At 36.6% G+C, this 13,776-nt stretch overlaps 1 long non-coding RNA gene across 2 annotated transcripts in view; it reads right to left on the minus strand.

The window, feature by feature from the left end:
- LOC118174319 overlaps nt 1-13,776 on the minus strand; it is a 304,126-nt gene that overhangs the window by 224,565 nt on the left and 65,785 nt on the right. The window lies entirely within an intron of this gene.

The raw sequence follows: 13,776 nt of genomic DNA on the forward strand, positions 1-13,776 counted from the left end.
CCCCCCCCCCTTAACACCCTCCCCAAATTCTGCCACATTCAGCTAAGACACCAGGGATGGTCTAGGGTCTAGCGACCTGAGAGGGCTGTTGGCTTTCCTGTGCAAAGGGAACCTTGCAACTTGACACAGTTAAAACTGCCAGATACAAGGGCCACAGTTACAAATGTTTACCCATGGAAAAGCGATCCAGTGTTATTATTTTAAGTTCCTTCTTGTGCATGCTCAACATCAAAGGAAACTGCATGCACAGAACACTAGCACAACAGAAAATTATCTTAGTGTTCTCTGTACCAGAATCACCTCAGTGCTGCGTGTCTATTCTTTTACTTGTAGCTTTTACAACAAAGCGGTTATTAAACTAACTGCCACACTTGCTGGTAAGACAGAAAGAATTTGTAATCAAGCCCCACTAAGTACAGGGATTTAGTCCCTAGCAAAGATGTAAAGAGAGAAGTCCTATATTAAAAGCTATACTCAGAGTAATGCAAAAAACAATAAACCTATCTATTCTGAATTTAGATGTAGATGGATTTGTTGAAGGGCTGTTTTGTTTCTTTTTTTATTTTTTATTTTTTGGCTTTTTTTTGCTTTCACAAGCATTGCCATATATGTGTACAAAGCTTACATCTTTCAGATAACGTAAGTGTTTCAACTTTCAGCAGAACTTTAATTTTATGGGAAAACACACCTGAGGAATAACAAACAAACGAAATTTCCAGGTCTGGACACCTCTGTCAACACTAGTGCTTTAAGTACTGTACTCAGCAATACTCAAGTGACAAGTCCAGCTGCCACTGATTTTAACTGAGCTAGGTTTTCCAGAGGCTTTTAATATCTCTCATTCCTTCCTATGGTCTAGTCTGAAGTAATTTCAGATAGAGGATTTCCTTCCTGCTGAAGAATCATGATTTCAAGCCTACTATGCGACACCTTTCTTTTCTTGTGAAAATGTTTTGCTGTGAAATTTACAACGGTTCTGTTCAAAAGAATACGTTCAAAAGAATCCTAGTGAAATCAGATCTTAAGCTGACAGGTAACTATAATCTCACATGGCATTAACGGAGCCTTCCTCAATTGAAAAAACATGTCTAACTCTAACACATTTGTTTTACAGAAAAAAATCAATGCCATTAATACTTTTGTAAACAAGTGGGGTCAGTTTCAAACAGTCTGCACAACTCATGATAGGGTGCATTAATCAAAAGTCTACCGTTTACTATATCATCATTGTGACATTTTTATAAGAATCAATATCCTGGATAATGTCAACCTTTTATTACTAGCTGCCTTTCTAAAGCAAGTCCCATTCCCCTCCAAGGCCCATATCCCCACCTTTTTTTTTTTTTTTTTCCAGTAAGTGGATGTGATCCTATTGTTATTTCCAGAGAAATAACTTCATTAAAATTAATACTACTTGAATCCATTGAAATAATTCTCTGCCTACTCACTCAAGGGCATTTGGAATCTGGAGCATTAGGCTGAATTAGTGGCTCACTTTTCCTGTTGCTCTACCTGAGATAATCTTTGATATTGCTGGAAGCAATAACCATTACTAATCAAACATTTTATTACTACACAACTAAATTCACTAACAGTTCTAAGTATTTTGTAGGAAATAAGCAGTATAGGAAACATGAGGTGGTTCAAGTTTTCTAGGATTTCAATTATTTATTATGTACTTCAGTTAAGTTTCATTTGACTATGTTTTCTAATCAGAAATCCAACCATCCCTATGACAAAATAAAAAGCAAGGAGCATACAAGCTAATTTAATTTGAAGAGCAAGTCAGTTCAGTTGAACATTGAAATCTATTTTATGTATTTTCCAATGAGCTCATTTGCAAGCAGTAATGTGTCAGTTTCTCCTGCTTTTCCCTCATTTCTCTGTCACCCATCACAGCAAAAATCATTAAAAGATCAAAATTTAATCACATGGAAATTAAGGTCACTAAGAGGCGTACAATGGATGCCACTCCCTTATGCGAATTTAGAAGCTTTCTATTTCTACGGTTATCAAGCCGTTTGAAAAAGCTTATCACCTGCTCACAGAAAAAGTCATAATTTACATGAAAGAAGGATCTCAGCATGCAGTGTTGATAGCAAGGCTCCACAGCCGATCTCTGCTGCAAGGCCTGCCATTGGAGACCAGGATAAAATTTTGTTTTGGCTGAGAGCTGGCTAACTGCAAACCTGAACATCATCTTATTTTCTAAGAGGGCTCATTTTATTAACATCAAGGTTCAGCGAATAACAGGAGATTTTGCTGCCTTCCTTGTCCTGTAACTCCTCAAGGGCAATAGGTTTTCCTCATAAAAATTGCTGCATTCCAAAACCTTGAAATTTCCTGTGTAGCTGCAATATACTTCAGGTTGCTGTTCTCCATTTACTACTACTGTGCATCTAGAATAATTTCACTGCAGTATGAAGTTGGTACCAAATATTATGAAGGTATTGGGACTGTTGTGTGTCCTCTGTGCTTTTGAGTATGGCTATATAAGATGCAGGGGACAGAAAGGTGCAACAGTTCACTGTTGAGGTTAAAATATTCATATTCGATTAAAAAAACAACTTGTTGGAAAGCAGAAGTGGCAAATATCACATGCCACATGATAAAAGTTTCTCGTTTAGATATGCTGACCTCTCTGTCCTGTGCACAGCAAGTCACTACAAGTTCTGGGGGAGTTTACAGATTTATGTGAACCATAGTTTCAGTTGGTCACTCCAGGCTATGTCCCAAAACAAAATTCATAACTTTTTAACCAGACCAGAAGATAAAACCAGACAAAATAATTGCATATGATATGAAAGATCTACTGCAACAGCAGGTTACAGTTTGAACTTCATTGTAAAAATAAGTCCCTTTCTATCTTAAGTTTCTGTTTCCATCCCAAACAATCAGATTCAGAGATCAAGACAGCTAGAAAAGGCAGCTTCAATACACAGTGTTCAAAAACCAAACCTCAAGAAACACTGTCCTCTCCACCTGCAGAAGTGACTATAGCACAACTCCGGGTGTTTGCCAGTGTAGGCCATCATGAAATTGGCAGAGAAGTGGCAGATCCTGACATTTTAATTGAGATGAAAACAGAGAATAAAACTAATGAAGAGGTGGAATGTGGGCAATAAAACTGTACCCACATCACATATGCCAAGTAAACAGAAGAATGCCTGGTACCTCAAGCTTGGGTCCTGAGAATAAGGAAAATTGCACAAAAATTGCTGGTGTGTACATTGCAATAGACATTGCTTAAGTGACAAGCTAGTTCGCTGGGTTAGAGGTTACAGACCACAAAACCCAATTAAAACAAAACTACTTGGAACAAAACTAGCTAAACATGTGCATGAAGGAGGTAGTGCACATGCAGGAATGAAAAAAAGTGCAATATACTTGATACTATTTTTTTGTCTTTCTCAAGGGCCAATAACCGCAGTGATTAACCATAAGCCCTCCTTGCATCACAGAACTATTTACAGAATTTCTTTAAAGTGCAATGAAAACAAACAAATAAGTTTGTTTGGGTTTTTATTTTTGTTTTTAAACAGTTTTTTCATCTTTTTACCTTTAGAAATGCACTAAAACATCATAGCATGAGACTTCTGGCAAAACAACAACAAAAACGCACAAAACCAAAACCCACCACAAAACACCATACCAAAAAACCACGGAGCCTGCATGTGCATACAAGATCCCAGTAAAGTCACCTTACAGCTACTCAGAATTACTTCTCTGTATCCTAAAAGGAACTAGGGAATGGCTTTCACATAGGGAGCCTAAGGAATATAACATTGTTTTTCTCTGCTGACTTGATTACATAAAATATTAATAGAAATAGTGAAGGTTACTGCTTAACAACAACATTAAGAGTTACATCCAAAGTTACATAGTTCCTGTTGATGACTTCTAGCACTTGGTATTAATTTCACTCATTTCTCTGCAATGCATGAAATTCTTATGTATTAATTCATGCAGATGATTTTAAGTGTCTTCCATATAGAAGTCCTCAAGTGAAAATTATTTATGAGGTGTCAAGTGAACAGTATTACTTCTATAGGAGACCGGTAGAGACATGAGACATTAAATTTTAAGAAACTGACATGCCTTTTTAATTAGAAATGCCAACATTTGACATTTTTATTCCCAAGAAAATTGATTTATTACGGATCCATTTAATTTTGGGAAAAAGATGATGCTAGGAATTCTGATTCACACAGGTCGACAGAGGTAGATTTTCCTAACACCACGCAGTACAGTTTCTGATCACTCATGTAGAGCAAGTCAATATAAATGAAATGCACAAACCCCTGTATATCAGAGTAAGCAGCAGTTAATGCAGAACAACTGCTCTCCATCCCCATTCCGATACCTCATTTCCCACCTGGGACTGTGCAAAGCACTTTTTAAGCAGCCCTTTAAGTAGTTAGAAGAAAACTAATGATTTTGCCACTGAGAGTGATACCAGTGACCAGCAGCTGAACATTTCGTCAAAATATAAGAGACAAGTTAAGAATATGAACAGAATACACACAGTCCTGACTTTCAAAACTTTTATACCCAGCAGCATTATCTAAGAAGGGCTATTCATACACAGCAAATAGAGCTCCTTCTCCAGCTGTGTAATACTGTCCTTAAGCACCGATCAGATAGACTTAAGAGTTTGTGTTCCTGTGATTTTTTTCCCCTTTCAAATATCTAAGTAATTCCCTACATTAGGGTACTTAAAACACTGGATTAAACTGCTCTAATCATCACTGTAAAAACTATAAAAGTTAGCCCACTGATTTCAACCATGCTACAAATTTATTTTCTTCCTTAACCAAACTCGTAACAGTGAAATATGTGACCAAATTGTAGCCTCCCAATAAATTAATTGTAGTGGCTGATAAATCCACATAACCATAGTACAAGAGATAATTCCATATTGGCAAGTGAATCACTATTAAAGTGAGGAAGAGAGGATGAGGTACACATAAGTCACCACTGACCAAAAAAAAACCCCACCAGCACTAACAGGGTACTGCTCAACCATTCGAGGAGTGCTTCAGGCCAAAGCCCACCAGCAGTGATCCCTTCAGTCTAAGTAAAACAAGAGCTGGCTTATTCATACACCTGTGTCACAGTTTATATGAAACTTCATGTTGTTTTTCGACATGTAACAGAAAGTTTGTGTTTGAGCTTCTTTGCAGATAGTCAGTGCTCTCATTTTTGGAAAATATGAATGCTTCTGCAAAACAAACACAGCAAAACCTGCTCATAATGGGCACCAAAGGGACTTCTACTTTTCAACTCTTCGTAGCAGCTGCTTGAATAAAGCGGGGTAATTAGATTCCAGCACTCAGAAGGCTGAGATTAACTTACTGTGAGACATAGCTATGCCCCAAGTGAAGAAAGCAACATAAATAGCACTGGCCTAAGGGTACCTCAGACATATTGACATAGCCTTCATGAGGTATTAGTATGGCAATTTTGACCTATGTGGGATGAACAGGTGAATCTTCTGCTGCAGTGGGGTTGGGATGTACACAGGAAGAGGTGGAGGAGTGATTTGAAGCATCTGAAACATACCTTGGCTTGAATATAATATACATGAAGAGAATCTTAAAGGGAAAGATACAGAAAGAAAGTCATAGCAAAAAAGGGAGACCAAAAAAAGAGACAATAATGAAATAGAACTAGAAGACTCTTCCAGAATTAGAGGCAAAAAGTAGTCTAAAGGTTCCTTTCACACCTTCTTTAAATCCAGGTTATTGCTGAATATCCCATTAAGACCTGTTGCACTACAGCTATGACTACACTGCAAGCTTCCCCATGTCATTGCAAGTGTTTTTGCCCAAATTATATACAATGCACATATTTATTCTTCTGGTGCTTGCTTGCTGTCGTTAAGTTGCAGTTGTTGCTAAATGTCTTTCTTTATTTAGAAGGAACATTCTCCCACAGTTTCCTGTGTTGGAAAATAATCCTTGGACATTTGGTACACAGAAAATTGCAATATATCTGCACATACACAGGTGAAAATGGAATAAGTGACAGTACAGCAACACAGGATGGAATCTGTTCAGACCACACGCCAATCATATGGCCTAATTGTGCAGCTGACTTACCTGTAGCTGCATCACTGTGGTTATTCCCAAACTGTTCATTTTGGAAGAAGTGCAGGAAAATGTTACACAAATGATATTTACTAGGGACTAGTAAATATCAAAGTCTGCTGAAAGTAAGTGGAAGATTAAGGCAATAGGAAAAAACAAACAAACAAACAAAAAAAAAAAAAACAAGACAGTTTGTGTCTTTTCTCTTATTGATATTCTGAGATGCCATTTCAAAAGGGTTTATCTCAAAGCATACAGACACGTGCTAGAGGCTGGGCATAATTATTTAGGCTCACTGAGTCACAGATGTTACCTTTAAGTGGTTTGTCAGTTGTCATGCACAATCTGACAATCATGCTGAAGAGATGAAGTACAAGCAAGAACTGCACATGTACTTTCTAACTATAGTGCTGTATATTGCACTATTTGAATACAAATCCAAAGAGCAGCTCTTCAGATTTTTATGCTAGTCAGTCATGAAACTCCAGGAGTACCATATATTCACCTGTGAAACACTGGCCTTTTGGCTTACCCACCAGGATTTAACATATAAGACCTGCAAAGCTACCACGCTTCAGCTACAAAGCCAAGGATACAAAACATTCAGAATCATTATCAATATTTTGCTGTCAGACTATGATGTCATTTCAAAGAAGTTTTTGCACAAGTCTGTCCTTAACAGTCAGTTAATCTAATCTTAACAGCCTGGATATTTCTACTCATGATGCATTTATAAAACTGTAGATGTCACTAATCTAAAAGAGTTCGCAGACACTCTGGAGGACAGAATCAAAATTGTTTTGAAATCTGTTCATTGGCGAACTCTATCTTTTCACGGAATCTGTGATGACAGAAAGAGTCCAGGCTGACAGACTGGAAAAATCTCTTGCTTTGCTGCAAAAATATCAATGTCCTAACACCTGCTAAATTAAGCCCACCTCTGCAGGTATTTGTTCTGCCCCACCAGCAGGAGGTATGGCAGGGAGTCAGCACAAAGTGTTCTGTGTAGCACTGTGCTGTACCTTAGGATGCCTGAGACTAGTAAACACAGAATAATTCACTAATTTTTCTTCAGTAACAAATTTAACTAAGTTAGAGTTGATGTAAATTTGTACGGTGACAAACGTTAGGCTACTTATGAATTTTAATTTGATGATAATATTTCCAAGGGCACAGCAATGAAACATCACTGCTTGCAAATGAGGAGACTAATACCGTAGTATTCTTAGTTAAATGTAGCCACCTCAGCTGTTATAAAATAGCACACTATGGTCAGTTATATAGATGTGTCCAATGATGTCTTCTAAACCACTTTAAACAATCCCATAACAAATACTTCAGATAGAATAACAGTGGTAAATCCTACCAAAAAAAAAATCACATTTACAATCAAGACCTATACTACTTTCATCGTTTAGACTTGAAGTGAAAAGGATTAGAATTTCAGTGAAGCTTTAAAGAACACACACAATCCTAATGCAGTTTATTTTCTATAAACTATTATGTATTTTCTAAGAGGTCCTTGCAACGTTCTTAGCTTTTTTTTTTTTTTTTTTTAATACTGCAGCTATGCCTGATCACTAGGATGAAGGTAGATAAACTTATTCAGAATAATTCACCTCGACTAATTCCTATAAGGAAAATAAAGTGGAAAAGAAGTGTTTAAGCATACTGCCCCTAACAAATGCCAGAAATTATGTACTCATAACAGTTGCTTTGAATACCTTAAAAAAAAAAAAAACTGGTTGAACAACTGAAAACATTTTTAACTTCTTCATTTAAGACCCTGAATCACTGAAGCCAAACACTTCACTCAGAAAATATTTGAAATTTCTAAAATAAACAAGTTTATCATATTTTAATATAACTGCACAATTTTAAGAAATATTTAATACATTTAGTCTTGTGACATGAGAGGACAGATCTTGCTCAAGCTTTCAGTGGACGCTGACTTTAAAAATATGTATCAGCCAGCTGGCCTGGAACATGATTATTCTTAACCTGAAATTTGGCCATTTCCTGCACTGAGATATTGAATATTCAATACAAAACAAACAGATGAAACACAAAAAACACCTTAGTAGCTCCAACTTTGAGATATTATTAACAGTTGAATCATCACAAGGTACCTTTGGATGGTTATAAAAGACTGCATAAAAATTCACAAGCTGTTTTCAAATTTAAAATAAAAAAGTCCCTGCAAAATAACAAGTTAAACATGCAGATTCTTCTAGTTACAGGTTTTAAAGATAAATAAATAAATCATCCTCTGAACTCAGTTTAAGAGAAATTAATATTATTTTACCTGAGAATTCACTTGGGGTTATTGTTCATTGTTTCCAATGCCACTGCCTCCTATGGGCTTCTTTTTGTAAGAACCTTCCAATCAAGAAGTATAAAGTCCTAGTGATAACAAAAAAGTAAATAGATTGAACGCGTTGTATTATGGTAACATAATTTACAAAAATCAAAAGAAAAGTATCCCAGAGGATACTCAGTATGTCATATCAAATTAAATGGAAATGCAAAAACTACCCTTCTGCTTTCTAAGTGCAGAATGAGTCCATGCCAGAAGTGTACGTTCCTTCGAAGGACACATCTGACACAAGAGTCCTAAGTTACTAATGGATAAAAAGAACAGTGAATTAAAGACTTACAAATTAGGCAAGATTGGGAAATGTAATTTAGATGACGGAATATCTTTGGGGTTTTCACCGAAAAGGAACATACGGAACATATAGACAATCAGTGTCAGATTAACATCTAGATATGATAGGATCACTGGGTACACTCCTGCACCGTTCAATACTGTTTCATCACACTATGCCCATGAGGTACCTTCCAAATAATTCTTATCAGAGAATGAGCTAATTAACTGAGCAGAAAGACATTCAGAAACTCCTGTCAGTGTAAGTCAATGATTGAATCTGGCACATAGCTTTTAATGTTGTGCTTTGTTTTGTTTTTTTTTTTTTTTTTTTTTTTGAAAAAGTAGGTAAGATTTTCAATTAGTGTATATTAAGTAGAGATTTACAGATTTCAAAGTCTAACTGTTTATACTAGCTAGGATCTGGACAACTGTTTCAAGTCTTCCGTTAAACATTAGTTGTTAACAGATGTTAGCCTCCTCTCTCAAAATCCAAAGGCAATGAAAAATACCTTCCAAAACAGTCCTCCTTACAATTTTGTCTCAAGGGAGGGAAAAAAAAAAAAGTACTTCACTAAAAAGCAATCAAGAAAAACAGTTTCCTATTCACAGAATCTAATTATGTTTACAAAAAAAGGGGGAGGGGGGGAATCAGAAATGACTTTCAGTAAAATGCAAATAGTAGCAGAGGGAGATAAATAAAACCCAATAGAATTGCTTGGTGCGATTTTGCAATCACAGCTTTCAGGAGCTGAAAGAGAATAAAAAGAAAGCTGCTTTCCAATAACAGAGAAATAGTGTAACAACTAGCCAGTCAACAGAGGCAGAAAATGGGTAACCAGAGGAGAGTGACAAAATCGGCTTTTACTGACATAGTGATAAAAAGAAGATAAAAAGGCAGCACAAGACACTGATGCAAAGAAGTATTTGTAAACACCAGATACAGAACAGCTGAAGGCAATAATTCAGGCTATAACATGGCTGATAAAGCAACCCTGCAGCATTCTAATCACCTGCAGTCCCAGGACTCCTTTTTTTGAGAGGAGCAAATAACTCATCATTTTCATAGCGCAGTAAATTTTGTGCATAACTTTGAAGTGCTCAAATAAGATGTTTCCCTTAGGAATGCAGATAGTTTCCAAGTAACTGAGAATGGACACTGGAAATGGAATCACAGCACAGTTTGGATAGAAAAATTCCCATATGGAGAGACTCCAACAGCATGGGACTTCATCATTATTAGACTCCTCCTGGTGCCCAGAAGCAGCATCACTTCTATTGTTTGACCCCTCACCAGTAATTTCTTATCGTTCCACCTCACCTAAACGTGAAGAGGGGATGTAATATAACAGAAGAATAATCAGTGACACATAAGAAAGAAGTCTCTCACAGCTACCTAAGGATACACAAAATTCAGCAAAGGATTTTTCAGAGGTATTTGAGCATTTTACCATGCATCCTTCCTAAAGAGCAGGCAAGTCTCAAACAGATTTACATATAACCAGTCTCCCACCCATACGTTTGGTCAAATAAGGGCTTCAGAATCCACCTAAAGGGACATGAATCTAGCTAAAACAGTATGGCCAAGACCCAGAAGACCCAGAAGGAAATGTCACTTCAATACTATTAAAACCTGTCTCTAAGCATTTGCCTTCATTGTGTTTAAGTGATTCTGAAGCACAGATAAATATGTGAATGGACACAGGGCCAATAATAAATTCAATAACAACGTAGCCTCAGAATGCAGATGGATGACAAATGTGTTAGAAACATATTAGGCACAATAAAATAATTGAACTTTAGTCTTTGAATAATTACTTTGTTGCTAACTGACATTAATTGCACCTTTCCTCTCAAATTTCTGTTATTTTCAATCACAGAGTTTCTAATTTGCTCAAAACCTTGTGAAGCAGCAGCCTGTGCAATACCACAGGGCAATGCTTCCCATAGTTCCCTCCTGTTTCATTCTAAATGACTCTTCTTTGCACAGATTTCATCCCTCTTTTCTATACATGTATATGAGAAGTAGAGACTTCATACCTACTTAAGACTTTTGTCATTTACATAGCATGTCAAATGTTAAAGCTGGTGTTAAGGAAGAATAAGAATTCAGAGGTTGGAGAAGGCATTTTACTTGTTGCTATACATAAGAACAACCATGCATACTCCCATTAACAGTAACAAAAATGAATAGAAACTTCAATCTCCTCTCTGATCATACAGTTCTAAAACTGTCCCAGAACTGACAAACAGCACACAATTAAATGAACTTGGTCAGAACAGGAACAGAATAGGGTTTAGATCTCTAAACCTCTCTGGAAAGTGCCATACCTGCACACGTGTTGATAGGACAGTTCCCTTTACTATGGTGATTATATTGCAAACCGTTTACAACTCTTTTGTAGACTAATAAAAAAATAAATGCACTTGAATAGAGCTTCATTCAATGAGAGCCTACCAGTTCTTTTTGCACAAACTCTTCTTTTCATAAAAGATTCCTACCTATTTCCACCGTCTGGTCCTTTGCTTAAAAGTAATCACAGTAATTTTTTTTGTATATCTGGCAAAATTGCACCAAACGTATTAAGCATAGCAGAAGACTAGGTTTTACCAGTTAGAAATACGTGGTACTTTATTGTGGGTAACAGCAAAATTCAGTTGTGGTTGTCCCAAAACTCTCTATAAAGTGAAAATCATTCCCACTCTTAGGACTCCTGCCTTTCGCTTCTTCAATTTTATTTACATTCCAAGAAAAGCCAAGATAAACACAATTAGGTGACACTAAGTAATTTTTAGGGACTAAATCATTCAACATGAACAAAAACAACAATAAAAAACACAATCCATGTGTGTATGCAGATTTTGTGTGTTCTTTTTAGTATTTTTTTTTTGCTAGATTTCTGATCTGGAAACTGTGTATTAGGAGCCTTGGATCAAGATGTTAAACAGTTACATTTAATAAAAAGAACATGGGGTGAGGGCTGGTTTAATACCCTTATTGAGCATCAATCGGTTATTAGGAGAATCCTGAAGCATAGCAGCAGAATGTCCTTGTTTTGAACCATTTTGACCAACAGAAAGATTTGGACATGGTCTGTATTGTTGTTCTACAAGGAGGAAAATACTGTTTTACAGCGTGCCGTGTGTGATTTGGTGTTCTTTGTTACCTTGTGTATTTTTTTGCAAGATGCCTGACAATTTACCGTGGTAGCAAGTCTCCAGCAGAAACTGTAAATGGAAAAAGAGCTGTAACCTAGGAAACTTCTACACTGGCACTTCTTAGGCTCTGAATGAAGAAGAGTCAGTTGAAAGAACCCCCAACTCTCAAATTCAAGTCAAACATGAAAATTTTGCAGTTATCAAGTCTTAACTTGCTGAGATTCACTTTGTCTGGTTTAAGTTAAAAAATGTCCCTCTGTGCAAGGGCAGAAACCTGCCCCACTACCATATCTTTTTAGAGCCTACCTAAATCCAGTATTTTTATTGTGCGCCCATCATCTGAGTAATTATCTTTCCCTCCAATTAACCACAATTTTCTAGTTCAGTTGAATTTACAATGTTTCCCATAGTCTCCTGAGAACTCAAGATCTGAACACTGTTGTTGCCACACATCAGTCGACCTTAGTTACAGTGGCTTGGTTTATTGCTGAAGTATCAGGGTACCATTAAGATGAGAGGTACACAACTAATATTGTTATGGCCATCAGAGCTTGTTTCTGCCACAATATTTAAATCTTCACTGCATAACTTAGGCATATATACAGGTTTTTATCAAACTTATATACTTAGCCAAGCATTTAATGGTAAAACTCAAGTTCAGAATTATTGAAGAGTAAGTGCTAGGTGATTATTTAATCTCCTATCTGTAAAACATACAGCTTGTTTTTGACAATTAATATTCACAGCTTTAAAGAGACATGCAGCAAAATAAGCAAGCTACTTAATCATGGGATGCACACATTTTTCATCCTCCTTTAGAACAAGCTGGTAAATCACAGCAGTGGTGCTTTCCTACTGTTTTCTTACTGCTCTAACCCATGTGTGCTTATTTCCAAGGATGTTCTCTGAACTTGCTATCTTTTTGTACAGCAATGTTGTTAAAATAACATCTAAAGTAAAGGAGTAAACTGCCTTTGTCAGTTTAAAACTCAGAAAAAGTTTTAAAAATTAGATTGGAACAGAATCTCTTCTTTTGGTATCTGCTACAGCTGCAGGTGGGGGGCGGGCACAACACCAAAATATGAAGTATTAAGTTCCTTCTGAGGTCTGAAGTCATAATACAGCCACATAAGCAACTGTATTCTCCAACTCCATGCAAGTGTCCATGTAGGGTCTCTCCTCACTGTAGATTGCAGTCTTTGTCATGGCAAAGTCAATATTACCACTTCATTTGCTTGCAACTTTTACAAGTATGCTAAAATTCCCCTACTATTAAGCCAGCAACACTAAAATGTTGATTTCTTATAAGTCAACCTAAAAAAGTAAACTTTTAACATTTATTCTCCTCAGGTGTTTCATAGTTGTTAAAGAAAGAGAGTCAAGTTTAATCATAAGGATAGTGATGAAAGATCACTGAGTTGCTTGAAGGTTTTCCAAGGCATAGGCCTGCATCATTTAAGCATTTAATTACAATTGATCTTAACAGAATTCAGGCACCTCTGCTCCTTCATGAATCTGAAACTTGCATCCTTAAGGCCTTTCAATCATGGTGAAAAAATGTACCCTGTGACTTGCTAAATAAGTTCACTCTAGGTTGTATTTATGTCAGCTTTCATATGGGCAATGCTAGCGAAGAGAACAGCAATCATTTTCATGTAGCTTGGGGCTTGAAACAAGCTCCCACTTATACAGGAGTAAATTCAGGGTAATTCCATTTACTTCATTTGATTGGATCTGGCCTCTTGCCTCTGACACTGCCTGTGGTAACAACTGTAGTGTAACATTTTTTTTTCCCCTCCATAATAAGACTGCATTTTAAGAAGAATGCTTACTAAGAGGAATGTCAAGTTTTTGTACCATTTAGAGATTGCTAGCCTATGT

This window comes from Oxyura jamaicensis, chromosome 14 (assembly GCF_011077185.1).
Source record: "Oxyura jamaicensis isolate SHBP4307 breed ruddy duck chromosome 14, BPBGC_Ojam_1.0, whole genome shotgun sequence".
Lineage (NCBI taxonomy): Eukaryota > Metazoa > Chordata > Aves > Anseriformes > Anatidae > Oxyura > Oxyura jamaicensis.